General features: G+C 41.8%; 1 protein-coding gene and 1 long non-coding RNA gene across 2 annotated transcripts in view; one reads left to right on the top strand and one right to left on the bottom strand.

Moving 5' to 3' along the window:
• Positions 1-24,428, top strand: part of LOC142306455 (uncharacterized) — a 111,077-nt gene extending 86,649 nt beyond the window's left edge. The window contains exon 3 of the long non-coding RNA XR_012753977.1: positions 23,876-24,428. This is a non-coding gene — a long non-coding RNA (uncharacterized LOC142306455). The remainder of the gene's footprint in view (positions 1-23,875) is intronic.
• TBC1D19 (TBC1 domain family member 19) overlaps positions 1-25,792 on the bottom strand; it is a 261,587-nt gene that overhangs the window by 81,448 nt on the left and 154,347 nt on the right. The gene's annotated exons all lie outside the window — the stretch shown is intronic.

Raw genomic sequence — 25,792 nt, 5'->3', positions numbered from 1 at the left:
AAAAATGAAAAAGGGTTTTCCAATTTGTAGCGGCAGTTTGTTTTTTAGAAGACAGACTATGTATTGCGTATCTTCTCCAGGTCCAGTGCCAAATCTATTCCATTGCTCCCAATGTGTACAACGCTGACGTCATATCAGTGCTGAAGCGAATAGGTGAGCTCAGTGGATGTGAGCGGCTCGTGCCGTCAGCTCTGGCACAGCCATTGAGATCAGTTGTTTGCTGCAGCGCTGTTAACATCACATCAGTGCTGCAGCCAATAACAGACACTAAGAAGTGGTGGAGACTCATTACTTGACCAGAAAATGGTGAGAAATGCAAAGTTTCTGGTTTTTAAATATAACAAATTGCACTGCGCCGGAGAGACAAAAAAAAAAACTAATTATGTTTCAATGCTATAGAACAGATTTCAGGTAAGGTAATTCCCAGTTTACAGTACATACCATTATGATGTGGTATGTTCAGCCATTAATACATTCTTTACTTATTAGACCTACCATGATTATAATTTAACTTGTTATAATATAACATTCGAGGATACTACAAAAAATAATTACTATCCAGAACCCAAAAAGGTCAAGGAAAAAAAACCCATCCACTCGAAAATTAATTTAATCACTAAAGGTAAAAAAAAGACGGTAATTTTCAGGACATTATTCAGCCTCCCAGAAGTTAGTTGTAGTCTACTTTTTATAGTACATGATTATGACCTTGTTTTCTAATCTCAAGAGGACACAATTTAATGTAATAATATGAAAGAACACAGAAGGTCTCCAGTCCTCGTACTTCTTCATAATGTCAGTGCGTGGAGGCCTTGCCCTCTCTTTAGTGTAACAGATACCAACAAGTGTGACTAATTTACATTTAATCAAAGAGAAGGGGAAGGAGACACTGTCATTTTCTGCCATGACATTTATATTGACATTGCAATCAGATGAATCATTAAGATGTTGAAAAATGCAATTTATTTCTCGTACCAGAAATTTCAAGGAAGTCGTGTAATTTCACTTAAATTAGTTTCCTTCGGTGCGGACAGTTACAGCATCCTAAGATGTTGGATTACATAAGGTGAAAGGGTCAGGCATCTCCCCAATTCGGTCTTCAGACGCTGTTATTGAATACAGGCAGGGAGGATAGCCTTGGGATTTTATGCTAAAATGCTCATAAAAAAATGATCAATCTAATAATTTAAAGAATTAATTGCAAAAGAGCCTGGCGGTTGTTTCATTTGTCCACAAGTGATCAGATTTCAGTACAAAATCCAATTAGATTAATTCTCCAAGACTGTACGAAGCTCAGACCTAATACAGTTCCCATGACAGTAGAAATACTAGTTATAAAGTACAGCGTACTGACTAAATGGCATATTCAGTAAGACGTAATAATGTACGGCTAAATTTACATATTAGTTTTGCTTAGGGTTCAGTTTTGTTTTTTTAAAAATATATGAAATTTGTACAAATAAAAAAATTAATCTACAAGAGATGGCATCAATTTTTATCGTCTTCAATGAGAACTTGCCAAGTTCTCCCCCAAAAAATGAAATTGTAAAAAATCCCTTAGGCCCAGTGTCCACGCTGTGTAGTTTTGACACGTATTTTCAGAAATCTGCAGCAAAATCTGCAACTCCATTGTAAAGCCAGCAAAGTCTATGAGAATTCAGAAGTACTGTGCCCACATTGCTTATTTTTTCCTTGTGTATTTGGTGCAGATTTGGTGCAAAAAAAAAAGAAATCTGCACGAAATACGCAAGGGAAAAATACTCAACGTGGGCACAGCACTTCTGAATTCTCATAGACTTTGCTGGCTTCACAATGGACATGCAGATTTTGCTGCAGATTTCTGAAAATCTGCATCAAAGTCTGCGTCAAAATACACAGCGTGGGCACAGGGCCTTAAGCTCCCCTGATTCAGACGTGTTGGTTTATTTGTACTTTTTAAGAGCAGTATGTGAAATCTAAGCTTGCAGTTCAACTTGGCGTTTCTAGTCTTCTCTGGGAAGCCGGTACTTTTACCCCTCTTGCCCATAAGCTGTCAATCACAAAACTGCAGCCACCAATGATACGTTCCCATGATGAGTTTTTGCTACCGAGTATTTTCGCTACGCCAAAAATGCACCGTCTTGCAGATTCTGCAAAGTGGAGGAGATTTATAGAAATCTCCTTCCCATGGTGTTTCATTTTAGTCAGCATCAACTGACCTGTGGCGTGTGTTTCAAATCCGCAACTTGTCAATATCTCTTGCACATACGCTAAATTTTATGTGCAGATATTTGTCACAAACTTGGATTAGATGTTATACAGAAAAACTGGGAGAAAACCCTAAAAGATGTAAACCTACAAACAAATAGTATAACAACAACTGAAAGCAGTGGTATTAAGCCCCATAGAGTAAGGAAAAATATAAACTCTATTGTTAAAACAATACATAACTACATAGCTAAAAAAAATGACAGTTACAGCAGTAAAGGACATCATATAGTTGTGAATAACAGAGAGGTATATCACAAGAAAATTCCTTAAAGGGAATCTGTCACCAGGTTTTTGCTAGTTCATCTGAGAGTAGCATAATATAGGCAAAAAGATTCTGAAACTAACCATGTTTAACTTAGATTACAGGGTGCAACAGTTCTGACTTTATCTCATAATTGAGTGCAGCAGAGCTGTCATCTCCACATCAAGCTCTCTATAGAGATTGTGCATTGACTGTGAGGTGTCAATCAAAGCAGGGAGCATGACGGTCTGTTCTTTTTTTTTTTTTTTTTAATTTTTTATTTATAAATGTAATCCTTTAACAATACACGTAACAGTTCTTAAGATCAAATGGACCTTTGTAAGATACATTCAACACACCAAAAAATAGGACATAAGGCAAACTTTACATTTTTACATCATGACAAAAAAATGTTCCCGCAAATGCCCCCTTTCAGGTGTATAGACATTCAGGGTTCCATCTAGCTTTTTCAAAGAAGAAATTCACATTTAACAGGTAACATACGTAACTCGCCAAGAATAGTAAGAAGCGAAAGAGGAAAAGACCAGAAAGAAAGCAAGAGTAATAAAACAAAGAATAGAAAAGAGTGAGAAACTGGGGAAAAGGAGGAGGGTGGGGGTGGGGGGCTGGGAGGTGGAGGGGCCAGGTGAGGGTAACAAGCTGTGGGGGGGGGGTCTGGGGATCCGCTTATGCATTACCTTCTGTGGTTCCCTCAGCCGCCTCAACACTGCTCACCAGAGCACCATAGTCCTTCGAGTGCTGGAAGTCCATCCACTCCCTCCACGTGGCCCAAAATTTCTCATATGAGTCGTGTAATGATGAAGTTAGATCCTCCATATACATGAGGTCATTGACCTTATTGATCCATTGAACCAGCGAGGGGGGTGCCGTGCTCCTCCATCTCTCTGGGATGCACATTCACGCCGCCATGATGAGGAATTTCCTCAAAGATTTTTTGTATATTTTTTCAGAAGTCCCGCAGTGATGTAACAGGGCGGCAGCAGGTCCCAATTCCTCCTCTCCACCCGTCACCCGTGAAATGATATCAGACACTCCCCTCCAGAAGGGCCGGATCGCCTCACATTCCCAGAACACGTGTAGAATGTTGCCCTCTGCTGTACCACACCGCCAGCATATGGGATCAACCGTTGGGAACATCGCATGTAACCTCGAAGGTACTCTGTACCATCTGGTTAGCAGCTTGTAGCTAGCCTCTTGATACCTGGAGCTGATGGAGGATGTGTGCGCCAATCTGAAGTCCCTTTCCCACTGTGTTGGTGTCATATGGATTCCCAGATCCCGTTCCCATTGTGAAGCAAAAGGGGGGATTTGTTGGTCCGGGGGCGAAGATAGGAGCGAATATACTGCCGAAAGAGAATGCCGTATCATGCCTGGTCCCATACATATTTGTTAAAACTGTGTCTTGGGTCGCTGAAAGAGGGATCTGGCTGGAAGGCTACTGAAAAAGTGTGCCAGTTGCAAGCATCTCCAATGACCAAGTAAGATGGGATCCTGTTTAGCTGCCAATCCCTCTACCGACGGCCAGGTGTCCCGGTTTCCAAAGTCCTCTACCCGATCCACCCCGCCCCGAACCCAAGACTGAAAAACTGGATCCGCTGTGCCTGGCTCAAAGGCAGGATGGCTCAGCATTGGCGTCAAGCTCGATTGCCTGGGTAACATTTCTGATTGTACCTTCCCCGTATTACAGTATGTCACAGCTGACCCGATAGTTGGATGTGTTTTCAAGCTTGCAGGGACCTCCGAGAGCACCCATGGCAATTTGTTGAGGGGAATTGGGGAAAAGGACTGCTCAATTTGTATCCAAGCCTTTTGAGACCCGTTCCTGCACCAATCAATCACTCTAGTTAGATGACCTGCTAAATGATACCTTCTCATGTCTGGCAGCCCAATCCCCCCACTACACTTGGTCCTGTGCAAGATAGCTCTTTTTATTCGTACCGATTTACCTGCCCAAATGAAGGAGGACTGAATGGACTCCAGAGATTTGAAAAATCCTGAGGGTATTTTGATTGGGAGCGCCTGCAGTAGATATAGAATTCTAGGTAAGATATTCATTTTGTAAATCTGGCTTCTGCCAAACCAAGAGAATTATGATTTCCCCCATCTGTCACAGTCCAGCCTAATGGAAGACAGCAGAGATGGGAAATTCTGAGAGTAGAGCAGACCGAGATCCCCAGTCAGCCGTATCCCCAGGTAATTTAGAGATTGGAATGCCCATCGGAAATTAGACGATCCCTTCAACTCTTCCACATCTTTGGATGAGAGATTTATGTTAAGGGCCTCAGATTTCGTGAAATTGATCTTGAAATTTGATAAACTGGAGTATCTCCGGAATTCCCTCATTAAGTTGGGCAGGGAGATCCTGGGGGCTGACACGAAAAACAGGAGATCGTCCGCATATGCAGCTACTTTGTGCGTAACATGGCCCACCCCAATACCCGCAATATCTGAGTTGGCTCGTACGTGTCTGAGGAAGGGTTCTAGCGTCAAGATGAAGATTAAGGGAGACAGCGGACATCCCTGACGGGTGCCATTAGATATTTTAAATGGGTCTGACAGAATCCCATTCACTCGGACTCTCGCCGAGGGTACCGAGTATAAAGACATGATCCAACCCATCATTCCACCCGAGCGTGGCTTCCATAAAGGTCCAATCCACTCTATCAAAAGAATTTTCGGCATCAGTTGACAGCAGGATAGAGGGTAGACCCCCAATTTTAGCTTTATATATCAAATTAATGGCCTTAACTGTGTTATCACGTGCCTCACGACCCACCATAAACCCCGCCTGATCTGGGTGGATTATTTGAGAGATCAGAGGTGCCAGCCTGCTTGCAAGGATTTTAGCAAATAATTTTGTATCCACATTCAACAGGGATATCGGGCGATAGCTAGCACATTGTGTTGGGTCTTTTCCCATCTTAGGTATTACCGTGATGTGTGCTCTCAATGAATCTGCATTGGGAGTTGAGCCCTCTGAAGCCCTAGAATTAAAGGCTGACAGGAGGTGTGGGGATATAATCTCCTTAAGTTTTTTGTAGTATACGAGGGGGAGCCCATCAGGCCCAGGCGCCTTTCCCGATTTGAATGACCCTATTGCGTCCACCAGCTCTTGATTTGAAATTGGAGTTTCCAATGTGGCTATCTCGGGGTCTGTCAACTGTGGCATTTTTGCTTCTCTGATGTACTCTGAAATTTTACTTTTAATAGATGATTTTGACAAAGTGGGGTCATGTGTCTCTAAATTATATAAGGATGCATAGAATTTTTGGAATATCTCCGCAATTTCTGCCGAAGAATGTAATATTGAGCCCTGAGGGTGTGTAGGGGAAATTTTTGATATAAAGGTTGTCACCTGTTGTTGTCATAAAAATGTCTACGGCATCTATTAAGGACCCCTTTTGCCTTGCTGTTAAGTAATTTCCGTAGCTCGTCCTGGACTTTGAATAAGGCTCCTCCCACCTCCGCCGAGGGCATCTGCTTATGTTGTGTCTCCAGATCTTTCAGCTGTGTTAGCAGTCTGTTGACCTCTAGTTTCCTTTCCCTCTTTCTTCTTGCCCCTTGCTGTATGAGAACCCCTCGAATAACACATTTGTGGGCCTCCCAGACCGTTGTTAGTGATGTATCCCCACCCGCGTTCAACGTAAAGTATTCAGTCAGGGAGTTCTGTACTGATTGAAGGCTTTCAGGGTCCTCCAGTAGGGAAGTGTTCAGTCTCCACTGCCACTGCTGTGGAAATGGAGACTGTAGCACCATAGACACAGTGCAAAGTGCATGGTCAGAGAACGTTATGCTATCTATCTGGGCTTTGGAGATCCTTTTGAGGTCTTTATGTTTTATAAAAAAAGTAGTTCAATCTGGAGTATACACCATGTGCATTTGAATAGAAAGAGTAGTCCCTGTCAGTCAGGTGCAACAATCTCCATGTGTCCACGAGCTGCTGCTCATGTAATAAGCACCGCAGCCTGTGGAGGGCTGATGTAGGATGTGCAGAGGCCCCCGAGGAGGTGTCCTGAGCTGGGTTTAGAGCGATATTGAAATCCCCACCCATAATGAGTGTCCCCTCCACGAAATCCTCCATACAGTTAGGTCCAGAAATATTTGGACAGTGACACAAGTTTTGTTATTTTAGCGGTTTACAAAAACATGTTCAGAAATACAATTATATATATAATATGGGCTGAAAGTGCACACTCCCAGCTGCAATATGAGAGTTTTCACATCCAAATTGGAGAAAGGGTTTAGGAATCATAGCTCTGTAATGCATAGCCTTCTCTTTTTCAAGGGACCAAAAGTAATTGGACAAGGGACTCTAAGGGTTGCAATTAACTCTGAAGGCGTCTCCCTCGTTAACCTGTAATCAATGAAGTAGTTAAAAGGTCTGGGGTTGATTACAGGTGTGTGGTTTTGCATTTGGAAGCTGTTGCTGTGACCAGACAACATGCGGTCTAAGGAACTCTCAATTGAGGTGAAGCAGAACATCCTGAGGCTGAAAAAAAAGAAAAAATCCATCAGAGAGATAGCAGACATGCTTGGAGTAGCAAAATCAACAGTCGGGTACATTCTGAGAAAAAAGGAATTGACTGGTGAGCTTGGGAACTCAAAAAGGCCTGGGCGTCCACGGATGACAACAGTGGTGGATGATCGCCGCATACTTTCTTTGGTGAAGAAGAACCCGTTCACAACATCAACTGAAGTCCAGAACACTCTCAGTGAAGTAGGTGTATCTGTCTCTAAGTCAACAGTAAAGAGAAGACTCCATGAAAGTAAATACAAAGGGTTCACATCTAGATGCAAACCATTCATCAATTCCAAAAATAGACAGGCCAGAGTTAAATTTGCTGAAAAACACCTCATGAAGCCAGCTCAGTTCAGGAAAAGTATTCTATGGACAGATGAGACAAAGATCAACCTGTACCAGAATGATGGGAAGAAAAAAGTTTGGAGAAGAAAGGGAACGGCACATGATCCAAGGCACACCACATCCTCTGTAAAACATGGTGGAGGCAACGTGATGGCATGGGCATGCATGGCTTTCAATGGCACTGGGTCACTTGTGTTTATTGATGACATAACAGCAGACAAGAGTAGCCGGATGAATTCTGAAGTGTACCGGGATATACTTTCAGCCCAGATTCAGCCAAATGCCGCAAAGTTGATCGGACGGCGCTTCATAGTACAGATGGACAATGACCCCAAGCATACAGCCAAAGCTACCCAGGAGTTCATGAGTGCAAAAAAGTGGAACATTCTGCAATGGCCAAGTCAATCACCAGATCTTAACCCAATTGAGCATGCATTTCACTTGCTCAAATCCAGACTTAAGACGGAAAGACCCACAAACAAGCAAGACCTGAAGGCTGTGGCTGTGGCAAAGCATTAAGAAGGAGGAAACCCAGCGTTTGGTGATGTCCATGGGTTCCAGACTTAAGGCAGTGATTGCCTCCAAAGGATTCGCAACAAAATATTGAAAATAAAAATATTTTGTTTGGGTTTGGTTTATTTCTCCAATTACTTTTGACCTCCTAAAATAAGGAGTGTTTGTAAAGAAATGTGTACAATTCCTACAATTTCTATCAGATATTTTTGTTCAAACCTTCAAATTAAACGTTACAATCTGCACTTGAATTCTGTTGTAGAGGTTTCATTTCAAATCCAATGTGGTGGCATGCAGAGCCCAACTCGCGAAAATTGTGTCACTGTCCAAATATTTCTGGACCTAACTGTAGTTTCAACAAATCCGGCCAGGGTATCAATTTGCCCTACATTGGGGAGGTATATAGAAGCTAATGTGTAAATATGCGTAGCGATCCTGCCCTTCACCAACAATAGCCGTCCCCTGTCATCACTGCGAGAGTCCATGAATTCCCAAGGGATGGAGCGCGAGACAAAAATACTAGTACCTCGGGACTTCGGGTCTGGCGAGAAGCTATGATACGCCTCAGGGAACCAGCGTGATGTCAATTTAAACGGTTTATGTTTGCACAGATGCGTTTCTTGCAGGAAAGCAATTTGGACCCCCGTTTTTGTTAACGTATTTGCCAGGATAGACCTCTTACCCGGGCTATGTAAACCTTTCACATTCAATGTCCCACATTTCACCTCCGAGTTCCCTGGTTTATGCATGTTGGGTCAGAAACAGTGTTGGACCCCCTACAAAACACTGACCGGATACGGGAAAGTGGGGTAAGGATCGGGTGGGAGGGGGGGGGGATCAAGAATCAGGTAGAAAAAAGAACTAGCAGCAAAGAAGAAAGAGCAGAGAGAGAGAAAAAAAAAAAAGCGATAAGTATTAGCAGACAGAAAATATGAACAGTAACAGCTGGCCTAAAGGAATGGCCAGTAAGTTTCACACAATAAAACTATGCAGTCTCTGAAGAACTTGTAGACCTGGTGCTCTCCAGATGGGAGAACCACCCTTGGGGTGCGTGGAAGACCAAGGGCAAAAGCTAAACAAGCTCGAGGCAGAAATGACAATATTATAGTGAACTGAAAACCCACGTCTCACCTCCCCGTTATACGACAGGGCAGTGAGAGGCACATTTCTTAGAAGAACAACACGTTTATCAAACTATCCATCAACATTATCAATTGAAGGGTCCATGTGAGACCCCCTCAGGGGGAGAGAGAGGGAGAGGGGGAGAGAGAGACAAAGAGAGGGGGTGTGAAAGGGAGAGCGAAAGAGAGAAAAGGGGAAGAAAGGGGAGAAAAAGATAAAGAAGAGAGAGAGTGGAGGAAGAGAGAAAAAGGGGCGAAAGAGAAACGACGGAGCACAGAGAGAGAGAAGAAAGAGAAAGGGACAAGAGAGAAAAGGAGGAGCAAGAAGAGAGAGGAGAGAGGGAAGAGAGAGAGAGAGAAGAGAGAGATAAAAAGAGAGAAAAGGGAGGAACACAAACGGATAAAAGAGAGCATAGAGGGGGAATAATAATCTCTCCACCTCTTTCCCTCCCACCCAAGAAAAGAGATAAATACATTTCAAGTAGCAATTAACCCAATATTTATGATGATCGCGTCCGGCCTATAAGGGGCCATCCTCCCACATCTCCCGCTCCCCCCACCACAAGATAGAAAACCGCAATCAGACCCAAGTCTTCAATCTGGCTCCTCCTGGGAAGATTCTCCGGCCGGCTTGGGATCTCTGGAACTCTTCTGAGGTCTTGCACGGCGGCGTCCACCTCCTCTTCTTCTTTGGGGTAACCCGGTGGGTCTGTCCATATGTAGCCAGTTAGGGATCTCTACTGCCGGTGTATCAAGAAAATGGAAGAGACCCTCCACCTCCTCCGGCCGCTTCAGCAGATATTGGTCTCCATTGTGGCGTACAATTAGGTGAAATGGATGTCCCCATCTGTAAGATGCTCCTTTCTCTTTAATTTTTTGTAGAATAGGGAGGAGCTCACGCCTCATATACAGGTTTCCGACCCTTCGTAAGAGACGGTTCGATGGACCCATGCCTTCCTCAGTATGGCTTCTTTATCCGTGTAGTAATGCAGTCTGCACAGAACATCTCTCGGCTGTGCTGTGTCACCTGGCCCCTGGTGGAACACTCTGTGGACTCTGTCGATCACATAAGTGGAGTCCTCTGCAGCTCCCTTGATCACTGCATTGCATCATTGCAGATCACTTTGTTGAAAATTAAAGCTACAGACTTAGGGAGGGCTGCTGCTGCTGCTATCTCTTCTGGGATGCCTTTCAAACGAATATTATTTCGCCTCCTCCTGTTTTCTTGATCATCTAACAAGATGGCGACATTTTGCAGGTGTGTATTGGATTTGGATAGATTTTGCTTCAGTGTGTTAACTCTTTCAAATAGTGTAAACACATCATTCTCCACTGCAGTGGTGCGTGTATCCAGAGCATCAATGTCCCCTTTCACAATGGACAGAGCCCTTTCATGTGCCGCCTCCATTTTAGTAACTAGATTGTCCAGGTCATGTTTGGTGGGGAAAGCAGCCAGCAGCTGCAGGATGCGCTCTGTATCCACAGTGGAGCTTCCTGGGTTAACTCCTTGTGTGATCTGACCTCCATTTTGGTTCCCCTGACTGTGTGGGGATTGACTGCTTTGGGAGCCTGACAACTCCTGACATGCCTGGGAGGCCCTGCTTTCATTACCCCCATGCATATCTCCATCAGTGCCCAGACTCCTGCTCTCTTCACCAGCCTGGCTCATCAAGCTCTGCTGTGGGGCCTGAACTCCACCGCCCCCCTCCTTCTGAGTATTCTGTGCAACAGCCTCACCTCCTGTATACCCCTGCACCACTGGTCTCTGTGACGAAAGCGGAGAGCTCGGTCCCAGCTGATCTCTGACGGTACCGCCCTGTACCTGCACGCCATGCATCGCCACTTCTGTCCCGCTGCCACCACTGACGGCTGCTGTAGCTGCAGGCACCTGCCTCATGGATGCAGGCACCATTACTGGAGCAGGCCTGGAGACCGGAGAGAGCCTTCCCCCTTTGAACAGACGATCCACTGCTGCGCTGCTGCTTCTCAGGGCCGGTGGTCCGGTCTGTGGTGCTGTGCCTCTCTTCCCCGGCATGTTAGAGAGTGCCAGGTGGGTTTTGCTATGTTATTTGCCACCTCAGCCTGCAAGAGCTCCTACAGAGCATGTCTGGTTGCCATCAAGCTCAAGCCACGCCCCCCATGACGGTCTGTTCTGCATGTGGAGTACACCAATGTTAATCACAGCAATAAACACTGTAGTATGAGTAAACAATAGCTCAAACACAGATAAGAGAAACACAGATGTTTTTCTTTTTTAACTCATACAGCATGCTGTCCTCAGCTTACATTGCAAAATCCTGGTGACAGATTCCCTTTAGGCCCTTTCTCACGTCCGTGAAAATCATGCACATTTTTCACGAACATGTCAAAGGTGCGTACTGCCCTCAGTGTGCAGTATTTATGGCACACTTGTGTTCTCCGTGTGTTATTCATGATAACACACAGAGAACAGGACCTTTCTGCTCACCTGTCCCTGGCGTTGCGGTCCGTGGTGCTGATCTACGGTCTCCGGTCCTGCCGACTCCCCGCTGCTGCTTCCGGCCCGCAGTGCAGTGAGTATGCGATGAGCATAATGAGCGGGGGTCGGAAGCAAGTGACAGCAGCGGCAGAGACAGCAGCACTGAAGAAGGTGAGTAAAGAAATTCATTTTATTTCACAGACACATGTGTTTTCTCCACTGCGTGTCACACGGATCACATCAGTACGGTCCGTGTGACACCCGTGATGCCGGAGAAAAATGAACATGTCTACATGTGGAGCACATAGACACACGGTCCATGGCTGAACACGCACGTGAGCGCAGACCCATTGATTTTAATGGGTCTACGTGTGCCCGTGTCTCCGGCACGTGAGGAAATGGACCAAACACGTACCAGAGACAAGGACGTGTGAAGGAGGCCTTAAGTAAAGGGCAATATATGGGCAGTGCAAATAAACAAAATTTATGCACGTACAAAGACATGGCAACCCTGATGAAGGCGTTGCGCTGAAACACACAATGGGGCTAGCATCATTCCAGCAAGAGAGCTCTCACACCGATATGTGCAATATAAGCATTTGTCTCATCCTCTCTGTCTTTGCACATGCATAGCTATTGCTTATTTGCACTGCCCACATATTACCCTATTCTATATGATTTTCTTGCTATGTACCTCTTTATGTTATGAGCTATTAATGTCCTCTCCAGCTGTGAATGTGGTTTTTCGCTGCTCTCTCCATTCTTGTATGTGTGTTATGTATGTATTGTTTTAACAATAAAGTTTATACTTTCCCTTAGGGTTCGCTCACACCTGCGTATAATATATGACGAGTGCATTCCGATAAAAAATTGTTACTCCACGAGGCAGAGCTGATTAGTTAGTTTTTCCAGCCACAGGAAATAAAAAAAAAAAAAATCACAGCATGCAGTATATGCCTTCATAAATTGGTCAAGACTCGCCAATGCAAATGGGTGCGAAAAAAAAAAACGGATGGCACACGAACCATCCATATGCCATCATGTTTTTACAGATATATTGCCGTTCTGTAGCACAAAATATTGTAAATGATCCTGTAAATGATTTTAGCATAATCGTTGCTGAGAAAAAAAAAACCTCATGTAAAGAATGGTATACGGATGCTAGGCGAGAAGATAATTGCACACTTGCATGACATACGGAATAACATAGGCATGACAGTCGTCCAAATTTTCTGGATTAAAATCGGACGGATTTTTTTATATACAAGTGTGAGTGAATCCTTTATCTGAGGCTTAATAACAGTTACTTTAGTTTCTGATATTGAAAACTCCACATTTTAACTGTTTCCACATTGGAAGCGCATCAAAAACGCACGTAGTACGCACAAAAAAAAAAGCAAAATACCAGGAAGTATAGCAAACAAAGCAGTTTAATTTAAAACATAATATACCAAGAAGAGAGAAAAAATTGCAATGTCAAAAATGAAGTTAAATGTTAAAAATAGACTAACTAAACGTATGTAAAAAAAGGCAAGTAAACTAATTTAAATAATAGGTACAGAAATTCTGCAATATCAAAAACTCACCAAAAGCTCATTGTGGGAACGGAGTCTTAAACTGATAAACCAGCTCTTGAGAAGACTCTGAAGAAATGTTGCACTACAAGCGGAGATTTTACATATTGTGCTCCGAAAGAAAAAAAAAAATAGAATATTTTTCTCATGGGAGTGGCTCAGTGCAAACTGGAAAAATAATCTGAATCAGGGGAGCGCAGGAATTTTTACAAGGTGTATAAACCCAACCTTTTTTTTTTAGCAACTGATTTTTTTAACATGACAAATTTCACAGTTTTATTTTTATAATGGGACTGAAAATTTAAAGTGCAGTTTAAAGGCCTAATCAAGTAGCCATATTTGAGCTATTTGCACTACAGCAAACATAGACGTCTACTGGGCTATACTGTACCTAAATACCCTCACATTTAATATGGAGTCATATACAGATATTTTAATTTTATTTGTGATGGAAAAGGATTTTTTCCAATTAATTTTACATTTTCAAATGTTTAATAAACGATTCCTACAAGAAAGCAGATCAGAGCCTTCATCTATAGGTGCATTCATGAGGCCTGTAGCGGAAGGGCAATCTGGTGTTCCAGTTATAAAATTTCGTGGTCAGGGTTATGGAAACAGAACATTAATTTTGTAGCATTGCTTTTCATGTGCCACCCAACGGAGTTCTATCTGTGCCTCCCTTGTTCTTTTAGCCCATTAAGATACTTCCTTCCTCAACATATTTAAGGCAATAAGATATTAAGAGGTTTTAATCATATCCGTCATTAAATACCTACCGCCAAGTTGAGTTTATTTAAAAGGTCTCTCCCAATAAGAAACCTAACATCCACCTGGAAAAACCTTGTGAAAAAAAAGGGAGTAAAATGTAAAGCCTTTCCCAAATATCGTCATGGCAAAAACTAAGTACAGTGTCTTTAAACTTTAAGGTTTTACATGTTAAGACATAATAATTAAACATCAGGTCCTTAGAAGGTCTTAGGCTATGTGCGCACTGGGAAATGAAATTTCCTTGCGTAAATTCCGCAGGCTCTCAAAGATGTTATCACAAGCGGAAAAAATCCGCACCAAATTCCGCACCAAAATCCGCATGCGGATTGTCGCGTTTTGTTGCGGATTTGGTGCGGATTTGGTGCGGTTTTTCCGCAAGCTGTTCCCTGCGTGATTTTTACATTAGATTAGGGAAAACCCGCAGCTACCTGCGGAAAAGAAGTGACATGCACTTGTTTTTGCTGCGGGATTTCCGCAGCAAAACATGCAGCTGTCAAATATTGCCTAGTGCGCACAGGATTTTTTTTCTCCATAGGATTTGCTGGTGATTCACTGCAGAGATGTTATGAACATTTTCTGCAGCGAAACATGCAGCAAATCCGCGGAAAATCCGCGGCAAAATCCGGTAAGTGCGCACAGAGCCTTAACATTAGGCATATACAACCTCAGATGAACAACAAGATGAGAAATTACACAATGTCACTATTTAACTCTTTCACAACCTTTCACATACGGTCATGGCCAAAAGTGTTGGCACTTTTGAAATTGTTCTAGAAAATGATGCACATTTCCTCCCAAAAACTTGAGAGGAAAAAGAGGGGTGCGGCTTATAACCTGAATGTAGCTTAGCGGTGGGTGGTGGCAAATGGTGACAGGAGGCAGGGGTGATGCTGCAGGCTGAGTGCTGCTGGGATTGTGCGGCGGGTGCTGCTCTGTGCGTCGGTGGAAGCTGCTCTGTGCGGTGGGCAGTGAGACTGACTATCCCAAAGAAATCGGCGGTGTGGGCTTCAAATAATGGCGCTCTCAGCTCGAGATTTCATCTGTGCACGCACCGCCTCTAGCCCATTGATATCCCAGCAGCAGACCTAAGGAAAATGGCGCCTGGAGGTGGCACGTGTGCAGATGAGATCTCAGCCTATCATTGAGCCGATAACTCAACATATGCACGCGCCCACTTCGGGCACCAGATCATTGAAGCCCATACTGCTGACAGTTCCTGGAAGTTTTCTCTACCTCACAGTGCCGCCGAGCATCTGGGACACCCGCCACACCGCCCTACTCCAGTCTCTAAATATGAGGTGGGTCTCTTAAATGAAAAATATGGCATTTCTCTAAGAGAATAAATGCGATTACACACGTTTTGTTATACACATGTTTATTTGCTTGGCGTGTATTGGGACTACTAAAAAAAAAAACCACAAAAAAAAAAACACAAAACAGAGAAAAGAAAGAAATCCGACATAATTTCACACAAAACTACAGAAATGGGCTGAACAAAATTGTTGCTATCTTTCCAAAATTGTAGGTAAAGAACTTTGTTTCAAGCATGTGATCCTTGTTCAAGTAACAGGTGTGAGCAATATGAAAATGACACCTGAAACAAGATAAAAAAAAGGAGATATTTACTAAATCTTTGCATTGTAGGTCTGTGTGTTCCACACTAAGCTTGGAGAACACAAAGAGGAGAAGAGAACTGTCTGAGGACTTGAGAACCATTGAAAAATATCAATAGTCTTAAGGTTAAAAGTCCATCTTCAGGGAGATCGATGTTCCTTTATCCACGGTACGCAACGTAACCAAGAACGTTACAACCCATACACTGTAGCTAATCTCAATGGAATTCAACGGCAAAGAAAAAATTGATGAAAAGATGCAATGCAGAATAGTCCAGATGGTGAAAATCTATCCGTCCACATTTTAATAAAATGAAATGCTATGGCAGGAGACCCAGGAGGACCTCACTGCTAACGCAGAGACAAAGCTAGTGTGCAGTTTGCCAAAATGTACTCAATAAGCCAAACTCCTTCCTGGAAAGTGTCTTGTGGACAGATGAGAACAACATAGAGCTTTTTGGTAAAGCACATCATTATACTGTTTATGTTTACCAATAATTGAATGAGGCCTACAAAGAAAATAACACAGTACCTACAGGCAAATATGGTGGAGCCTCAAAAATGTTTTGCGATTGTTTTTCTTGACGGTGCACGCATCATGAAATCTGAGGCTTACCAAAGGATTTTGGGTGGCAACATAGTGCCCAGTGTCAGAAAGCTGTGTTTGCATCCTAGGTCATAGGTCTTCCAGCAGTACAATGACCCCAAACATACTTCAAGAAACACCCAGAAATGGATGGAAAGAAAGCGCTGGAGAATTTTGAAGTGGCAGCAATGAGTTTGGATCTAAATCCCATTGAACACCTGTGGCAAGATTTTAAAATTGCTGTTGGGAGAAGGCGCCTTCAAATATGAGAGACCTGGAGCAGTTGGCAAAACAAGAGTCCAAAATTCCAGTTGAGAGGTGTAAGAAGCTTGTTGATAGTTATAGGAAGCGATAGATTGCGGTTATTTATTCCAAAAGTTGTGCAATCAAATATTAAGTTGAGGGTGCAAACAATTTTGTCCTTCCTATTTTTGAAGTTTTGTGTGAAAATACGTCCAATTTGATATTTTTTTCATTTATTTTTTGTGTTGTTCCAATACACATAAAGGTAATAAACAGCTGTATACCAAAATGTGTAATTGAAATAATTTTCTTGGAGAAATACTTTATTTTCTGGGACAATTTCAAGGGTGACAACTAGAGTTGAGCGAGTACATAACTATTCGTACTCGCGATACTCATAATGAGTACGGTCTAATACTCGCGTATCCATTCCAAATAGTGTGTGCAAAGCAAGTTAATGGGGAAGCTCGCAAAGTAACGAGTAAACCTGAATGCTGTACAATTCGTGTGAGAAGAAAATAGTGCGGCATTCGGGTTACTCATTACTTTGCAAGTTTCCCCATTAACTTGCATTGCACACGCTATTTGGAACAAATACACAAGTATTAGACAGTACTCATTATGAGTATAGCGAGTATGAATAGTTAGGTACTCGCTCAACTCTAGTACCAACACTTTTAGCCATGACTTTACATAACAGTAAGTAAACAAAAATAACCCCCACACAGCCCCATATCCCGAAAATTGAAAACGTTACAGTGCTGACCAAAAGTATTGGCACCCCTGCAATTCTGTCAAGAGAATACTCAGTTTCTTCCTGAAAATGATTGCAATCACAAATTCTTTGGTATTATTATCTTCATTTATTTTGCTTGCAATGAAAAAACAAAAGAGAATGAAACAAAAATCAAATCCCTGATCATTTCACACAGAACTCCAAAAATGGGCCAGACAAAAGTAATAGCACCCTTAGCCTAATACTTGGTTGCACAACCTTTAGCCAAAATAACTGCAAACAACCGCTTCCAGTAATCATCAATGAGTTTCTTACAATTATCTCCTGGAATTTTAGACCATTCTTCTTTGGCAAACTGCTCCAGGTCCCTGAGATTTGAAGGGTGCCTTCTCCAAACTGCCATTTTGAGATCTCTCCACATGTGCTCTATGGGATTCAGGTCTGGACTCATTGCTAACCACTTTAGTAGTCTCCAGTGCTTTCTATCAAACCATTTTCTAGTGCTTTTTGAAGTGTGTTTTGGGTCATTGTCCTGCTGGAAGACCCATGACCTCTGAGGGAGACCCAGCTTTCTCACACTGGGCCCTACATTATGCTGCAAAATTTGTTGGTAGTCTTCAGACTTCATAATGCCATGCACACGGTCAAGCAGTCCAGAGTCAGAGGCAGCAAAGCAACCGCAAAACATCAGGGAACCTCTGCCATGGTTGACTGTAGGGACCGTGTTCTTTTCTTTGAATGCCTCTTTTTTTCCTGTAAATTCTTTGTTGATGGCTTTTCCCAAAAAACTCTACTTTTGTCTCATCTGAACAGAGAACATTCTTCCAAAACATTTTAGGCTTTCTCAAGGAAGTTTTGGCAAACTCCAGCCTGACTTTTTTATGTCTTGGAGTAAGAAGTGGGGTCTTCCTTGGTATCCTACCATACAGTCCCTTTTCATTCAGACGCCGACGGATACTATGGGTTGACACTGTTGTACCCTCGGACTGCAGGGCAGCTTGAATTTGTTTGGATGTTAGTCGAGGTTCTTTATCCATCATCCGCACAATCTTGCGTTGAAATCTGTCGTCAATTTTTCTTTTCCTTCCACATCTAGGGAGGTTAGCCACGGTGCCATGGGCTTTAAACGTCTTGATGACACTGCACACCGTAGGTACAGCAACTTTCAGGTCTTTGGAGATGGACTTGTAGCCTTGAGATTGCTCATGCTTCCTCACAATTTGGATTCTCAAGTCCTCAAACAGTTCTTTGGTCTTCTTTCTTTTCTCCATGCTCAATGTAGTACACACAGGGACACAGGACAGAGGTTGAGTCAACTTTAATCCATGTCAACTGGCTGCAAGTGTGATTTAGTTATTGCCAACACCTGTTAGGTGCCACAGGTAAGTTACAGGTGCTGTTAATTACACAAATTAGAGAAGCATCACATGATTTTTAAACAGTGCCAATACTTTTGTCCACCCCCTTTTTTATGTTTGGTGTGGAATTATATCCAATTTAGCTTTATGACAATTTTTTTTTTTCTTCATTGAAGACAAATTAAATGAAGATAATAATACCAAAGAATTTGTGATTGCAATCATTTTCAAGAAGAAACTGAGTATTATCTGACAGAATTGCAGGGGTGCTAATACTTTTGGCCAGCACTGTATATGTCTTTGAAAATGTTGAAACAAGCAATTTTTTTCAGATTTTTATTTCACTAAAAATAAATAAATAAAAAGCAAGCATGTTTGGTACAACAAATGTGAAATAGCATTTTTTTTTTGCAATTTCAACGCACTTAAAATCTTGGAATCCTGTTTCTAGTTCATCCCATGATAAACTGAATGGTGTCATTCAAACGTACAACTGGTTCCATAAAAGACAAACCCTCACACGGCTAAATGGACACAAAAATAAAAAAAAGTTATGGCTTTTGCAGGAAAGTAAATAACAAAATGTAAAAATCGCTCGGTTGTGAAGGGATTCAAAAAACTACTCCAAAATGCAGAAGCAGTATGTGAAAAATTAAGTACATCCTGCTGCTTCAATAGGAATAGATAGGAAGAGAATAATTGTCAGCCAAGTGCAGCTAATCAAATGCTCTTGATTAATTGTTCATCAGCAAGTGTCACCACCTCTATAAAAGCAGATATTTTAGCAGTTTGCTGGTCTGGGGCGTTCAGGTGTGCTAGTTAGTGCAATGCCAAAGAGGAACACATTAGCAATGATCTTAGAAAAGCAATTGTTTCGGACCATCAATCCAGATAAGATTATGAAACCATGTCCAAACAATCTGCAGTCCATCATTCTACAATGAGAAGGATAATTCACAAGTGCAGAACATTCAAGACAGCTGACAATCTTTCGTAGGAGTGGATGTCCTAGTTATTTCACTTCCAAGGAGAAAACCTAGAACATGTAAGCATGGCTAAATCTAGTAGAGTTGCACCTCAACAAACCACAGGCTGATGGAACAATGTCCTTTGGACACATGAGACCAAAGTAAAGCTGTTTGGCCAAATATGGTGCAGAGAATTATGGCCAAAGTCAAGTTGCACATAAGCACAAAAACTTTATACTAAATGATAAGCACAGTGGTGGAGGAGTGATAATGGAGGTTTGTTTTGCGGCCACAGCACCGTAAAGTCATTGAATTAATTCATAAATTCATCTATTGAGATGGTAAAACTTGGCTGAAACGGAGTCTAGGATCAGGACCAAGATCCCCGAAACACCAGCAAATCTACATCAGAATGGCTGAAAACGAAAAGTAACAGGGGGTTGTATTGGCCCAGTCACAGTCCAAATCTCAATCCAATAGAAATTTTGTGGCAGGATCATAAGAAAAGGCCACTTTACACACACAGACATCACTAGCGATGTCGCTGGTGAAAGCACCCGTCCCCGTCGGTTGTGCGTCACAGGCAAATCGCTACCCGTGGCGCACAACATCGCTAACACTCGTCACACACTTACCTGCCTAGCGACGTCGCTATGGCCGGCGAACCGCCTCCTTTCTAAGGGGGAGGTTCGTTTGGTGTCACAGCGGCGTCACTAAGCAGCCGCTCAATAGAAGCGGAGGGGCGGAGATGAGCGACCAGAACATCCCGCCCATCTCCTTCCTTCCTCATTGCAGGCGGCCACAGGTACGAGGTTGTTCCTCGTTCCTGCGGTGTCACACATAGCGATGTGTGCTGCCGCAGGAACAATGAACAACCTGCATCCTGCAACAGCAACGATATTTGAGATTAGAACGACGTGTCAACAATCAACAATATGGTGAGTAATTTTGAACGTTAGCGGTCGTTTGTGCGTTTCACACGCAACTACGTCGCTAACGAGGCCGGATGTGCGCCACGAATTCCGTGACCCCAACGACATCTCGTTAGCGATGTCGTTACGTGTTAAGCCCCCTAAAGCCGTGCATTACCGAATGCCCATAAACATCAACGAACTTAAAGGGAACATTTCGTGACAATTTTTAACCAAGTAGATTTTCCGCTTACAGCTGCTCCACTGATTCTGGAACAGTTTTTATTTACCCCTAAACTTCTGTACCCTTTGCTCCAAAGTTATATGCCATGGTAATAAAAAGGTGCAATTTTTCCTTTTAACTAATTGGGAATATACCACAAAACTTCTCTGTGTGTGAAGTCACATTTAGATTTTTATTTACAACCTGGAAAAAATAATGAACAGATAACCTTCTAAGAAACAATTTTAAAAAAGAAGCCATAACAAGGTGTATCCAATTACAAAGATCCCTATCTCCTTGTGTAATCACAGTGTGAATATGTACCTACATGTCGAACTTACACCAACTGGTGTGCTGGCACACATTTTCAGTTTTCCATGTTTTTATTGACCAGTATCAAATTAAAAAAAAAGCGAACACCCAGAAAGAAGTTCTGTGGTAAATGACCAGATAGTTGAAGGGAAAATTTACATCTTTATTTTCAGGATTTTTTGGAACAGAGGGACATAACTTGGAACACAGCTTTGGAACAGAGGAACACAAAAAATAAAAATGGTTCCAGAATCACAGTGGCAAATGTATAAGTTACTGAGTAGAGATGAGCAAACCCGATGTTTGGTGTTTCTGCCAAACACCAACTTTTAAAAAAAAACATAAAAAAACCAGTTCGGGTGCTATATGGGTGGAGACCTGAACTGCCAGTCATTGACTTCCATTGGGGTTCGAGTCAAGTCCGAACCCATGGAGGTCCGGTTTGGCTGCACCCACCGAACTGAATTTCCATGGGTTCTCTTATCTCTATTATTAAGTTTAAAATAAAAAATCCAGTCAAAGGTGCTCTTTTAAGTAACACTGTAAAGAGTTGGTCAAAATTCCTGCAGAACGCCATGAAAGAAAGTCATACAGAAAATGATTACTTTAAGCCATCATTGTTAAAGGTGGTCCTACAAGCTACTGACTCATGGGGAGTACTTAATTTTTCACACATAGCTTCTGTATTTTGACCAACTTTTTTGCTAAATAATGACGGTGTAATTTGTCATGAGATGTGCTTCATCTGAGGTTGCATTTACCTAATTAACCCCTTAGGCCCAATTCCCACATCCGGCATTTTGCACACTCCAGTACAGTGTTAATATTGTACAATGGCATCGCGGCAAGCTCCGGTCACATGACAGTATGTGACCGGAGGTTGCCGCGATGCCATTGTACTGTATTACACTGTACTAGAGTGTGCCGGATTCGGCAATCAGGCGAAATGCCAGAAGTGTGAAACGGGCCTTAGCGATGGAGACAAATTTGACCTTAATGACCAGTTCAAATTTTAGTAATCTGACCAGTGTTACTTTATGATGTAATAACTCTGGAACTATTCAATGGATCCCGGTGATTCAGAGAATGTTTTTTAATGGCCACAGTTTTAAAACATAGTGGCGGTCCTTAAAGCGTAAAATCTTCAACAAAAAACAGATGTTTTGGGTGTTTTTTTCATGCCCTGATGTGTGAAACATAGAATTCAAAGAGGGTGTACTTAGTTGTTCTCATAACTGAATATATTTTAATTTAGTGTTAGCAGCTATGGTAACTCAAGACAACAGAGGGAGGTGGTTAAACTGTGGGGTATGTAAAAAATAAATTGTGCTTCTGACACAAGCAGCAATATAAGATGGATCCTCTATACTATGGAGCAGCAGTAAAACTTGTCACAAGCCTCCCCTTCAGAGTGAAGAGATATGCATTAATCCTTTACCAGAAGCTGTCTTTTACTTCTAACAGATTAACACAATAAGCAGCCATGTCCTCCTCTAGTAGATTAACACTTTATAAGCAGCCATGCCCTCCTCTAGTAGATTAACTCTTTATAAGCAGCCATCTCCTCTAGTAGATTATTCCTTTAAAAGTGGCCTGTAGCAGATTAACCTTTTACAAACTGCCATAATCTCATCATTTAAGTAGGCTGCATCATACACAGGGACAATTTATTACACGGCTGATATATAATACTGGTGGTATAAAGTTTAAAGGTTTAAGACACACCCCTCATTTTCCTCCCAAATTTATTCTTATAATCTGAAAAATATGGTATCTATTTGTTTGTTTAAGACAAAAAGGCACTGAGGAACACTGTTAGTGTTGAACTATTTCTGCGCTGCTGAAGATATGACACACATCCAGGAGAAGTATAATGCAAGGTGGTTTAATTCTACGCATTTCAAAGTGTTAACTACTCGCTCAACACTAGTTGGGTAAGTAATTGTACTCGCTATGCTGTTAGTGAGTATTGTCCGCTACTCGCATATTCGTTACGAGTAGCGGGAGCAATGTAAGTCAATGGGAAATACTCGCTAAGTAGCGAGAAACCTGAAAGCAGTACTATTCGCTACTCACATGAAAAGTACGGCTTCGTGTTATTCGCTACTTAGCCATTGACTTACATTGTGCCCACTGCTCGTAACGAATATGCGAATAGTACTCGCTAACAGCATAGCAAGTACGAATAGCTAACTACTCGCTCAACATTGTACCCCACAGCTTCCTCAGGAATGCCACAAGTATGATAGAGAACAACAGAAGCAAAGACTATAAATAGCGTCTGGTTATTCAGAAAAAGCGCCAAAGAAAATAATAATAATTATTATTATTAATAATAATAATAATAATAGAGAACAAAATAGAGTTTTATTATATATTTGTTTCTAGTATTTTGTTAGATATATTTATTTCATCACGTCCACCTGTTTCCTATATCTCTTTTTACCTTTTTCCCTTATCTCAATATTTTTTCAATCTCATAATTACAAGATTTTCAAAAAAATAAAGGTTTTAATACTTTTTTGTTACATTATATACACCTAATGGTGCCAACTGACCTCTCTCAATCACAGTTTTTTTTTTCATTTATCCCCCACAGCACAAGCTGTAAGGTCCAGCTATTTCAGATGGTTTTATTTTCCATTGGTGGGTTCTAATCCACCTTGGTGCTTCCAGGCAAAAAAAAAGAGCTTTTTTTTTCTTTTCTTTTTGGTTTTTGTTTTTTCTTCCTATTTCTTTGGGTTTTTTTTTACTTGTAATCTAACAAAGACCTAAAACGGGAAAGGTTTATTCTGATTTCATGTCAGATAGTGAGAAAAATCTGCAGATGTGTCTTTTTAGATAGTGTATGTAAACGTCTGGTTTCAACTGTCCCTATTATATCTTTTCCTTTACTATACTATATATGCTACTATATATTCTCTTTTATTTTGTTGCTAGTTTAAAACAAGGTGTTTTATCCACGCAAAAAATGCAAGGAAAAAAAAATGCAGCAAATGCTACATATACTGTATACAAGCCCAAAGAATGAGGGAAATGATTTGATTTGCTAATGGTATATATTTGAGAAAAGTCCTGCAATTTTATCCACTGTAATGTTTTGTGTTTTTGTCAGCCCTGATCGGTCTTCTTCGAAGTCTTGAACCTGATCTTTCATCGAAACAACTGAAATGCCAATCCCTTCACTGGCTTCCCATTGCCCAACGACTCCGGTTCAAAATACTAACCATGACCTACAAAGCCATCCATAACCTGTCTCCTCCCTACATCTGTGATCAACTGTCCCGGTACTTACCTGCACGTAGCCTTCGATCCTCACAAGATCTCCTTCTCTACTCCCCTCTCATCTCCTTTTCCCACTATCGCATCCAAGATTTTTCCTGTGCCTCCCCCATACTGTGGAATGCTCTGCCACAACACATCAGACTCTCGCCTACCTTGGCAAGCTTCAAAAGGAACCTGAAGACCCACCTCTTCCGACAAGCCTACAACCTGTCATAACCCTCAGTCTGATACAGCGCACAATCAGCTCTACCCTAACCTACTGTATGCTCACCTATCCCTTGTAGACTGTGAGCCCTCGCGGGCAGGGACCTCTATCCTCCTGTACCAGTCTATGCCTTGTATTGTTTATGATTATTGTACTTGTCCTTATTATGTACACCCCTTTCACATGTAAAGCGCCATAGGATTGATGGCGCTGTAATAATAAATAATAATAATAATAATAATAATAAAAATGTAACCGTTTTTTTTTCTAATCAGCAAGATAACCCTTTTACAACATAACAGATTTTCTTCTTGGCTTTATGGATATCACCTCCATTTAATTTCATTTTAGTAGTTCATAGGAATTATTTACCCAAACCTTGCTGCCCATAGCAATCAATTTCAATGTCATTTTAATTACGGTATTTAAAGAACACTTTGCAAAATAAAAACAGTGATCTAATTGGGTATTATGGGCAACAAGATCATTTTTCTCGTAAACAGAACTGACTGATTAGGCTCCTTACGAGGAAACACATGATCCCCCATATGGTACTCATCTCACTTTTAATAAACTAGCAAAGTTTGTGGAGTAAAAAATCTTCTACTTTCTATGATTACTGCGTTAATTCCTGCAGCAGCTGTTGATCCGAATAGTGAAAAGGACAATTATAATGATGCAAAGCCTGTGGCTGCAATTTCAATTACCAAATTATTAAATCTATTTCCTAATATTCCGTTTTCTTGCTGACGGCCTAATGCTAGACTGCGTAATGGTTTAGTATCTGACTTTGAAAAACGGAAATACATTAAGAGCTTTAGTCAGCTATTAAAGGTAGTAGTCTTAAAATGGAAAATGGCAACTGCAAACAAAAAGCACACAGGACATGGGGTCACGTCAGTATTTACAGGCTAGGTACACCTTCACACAAAATTGTATTAATTATTCATTTCCTTCCTAAGTACAAAGTAAAAGCCACTTTCTAAATAGTCTTGATAAAACATTTTCTACTATTTTACTGCTGCACAGAGTCTATAAGTAGTGATGAGCGAACGCTCAGAAAACCGAGACCAACGGGTCCCTGTTATCTAGTTTTTAAAATCTAGATCCAGGCCAGATTCTGATTCCCATATAAGCCTATGGGGACCAGAGGGGAAAGAGGGTGCTGTATTTTATTTCAAATAAAGCATTTTTGTCTGTGTTGATTTATTTTTACTTATAGGATTAGTGATGGGGGTCTCATAGATGCCTACTCATCACTAATTTTGGGCTTTATGACAGTTGTGTGCTGTCATTACCCTCTTATTACCCCGATTGCCCCCATACCAGGGCAATCGGGAGGAGCCAGGTAAAGCACCGGGATTGCCACTTCTAATGGATGCAAAAATTCCGGAGCAGCTGCAGGCTACTATTTTTAAGCTGGGGGGCTCCCAATAACCATGGGTCTTCCCAGCTTGAGAATACCAGCTCCCAGCTGTAAGGGTTTATCATGGCTGTGTATCAAAATTGGGGGGGACCGCATTTTGATACACAGCCAAGATA

This window comes from Anomaloglossus baeobatrachus, chromosome 1 (assembly GCF_048569485.1).
Source record: "Anomaloglossus baeobatrachus isolate aAnoBae1 chromosome 1, aAnoBae1.hap1, whole genome shotgun sequence".
Lineage (NCBI taxonomy): Eukaryota > Metazoa > Chordata > Amphibia > Anura > Aromobatidae > Anomaloglossus > Anomaloglossus baeobatrachus.
Note: the sequence above shows the minus strand (reverse complement) of the source record. Positions and strands in the feature narration are given on the sequence as shown.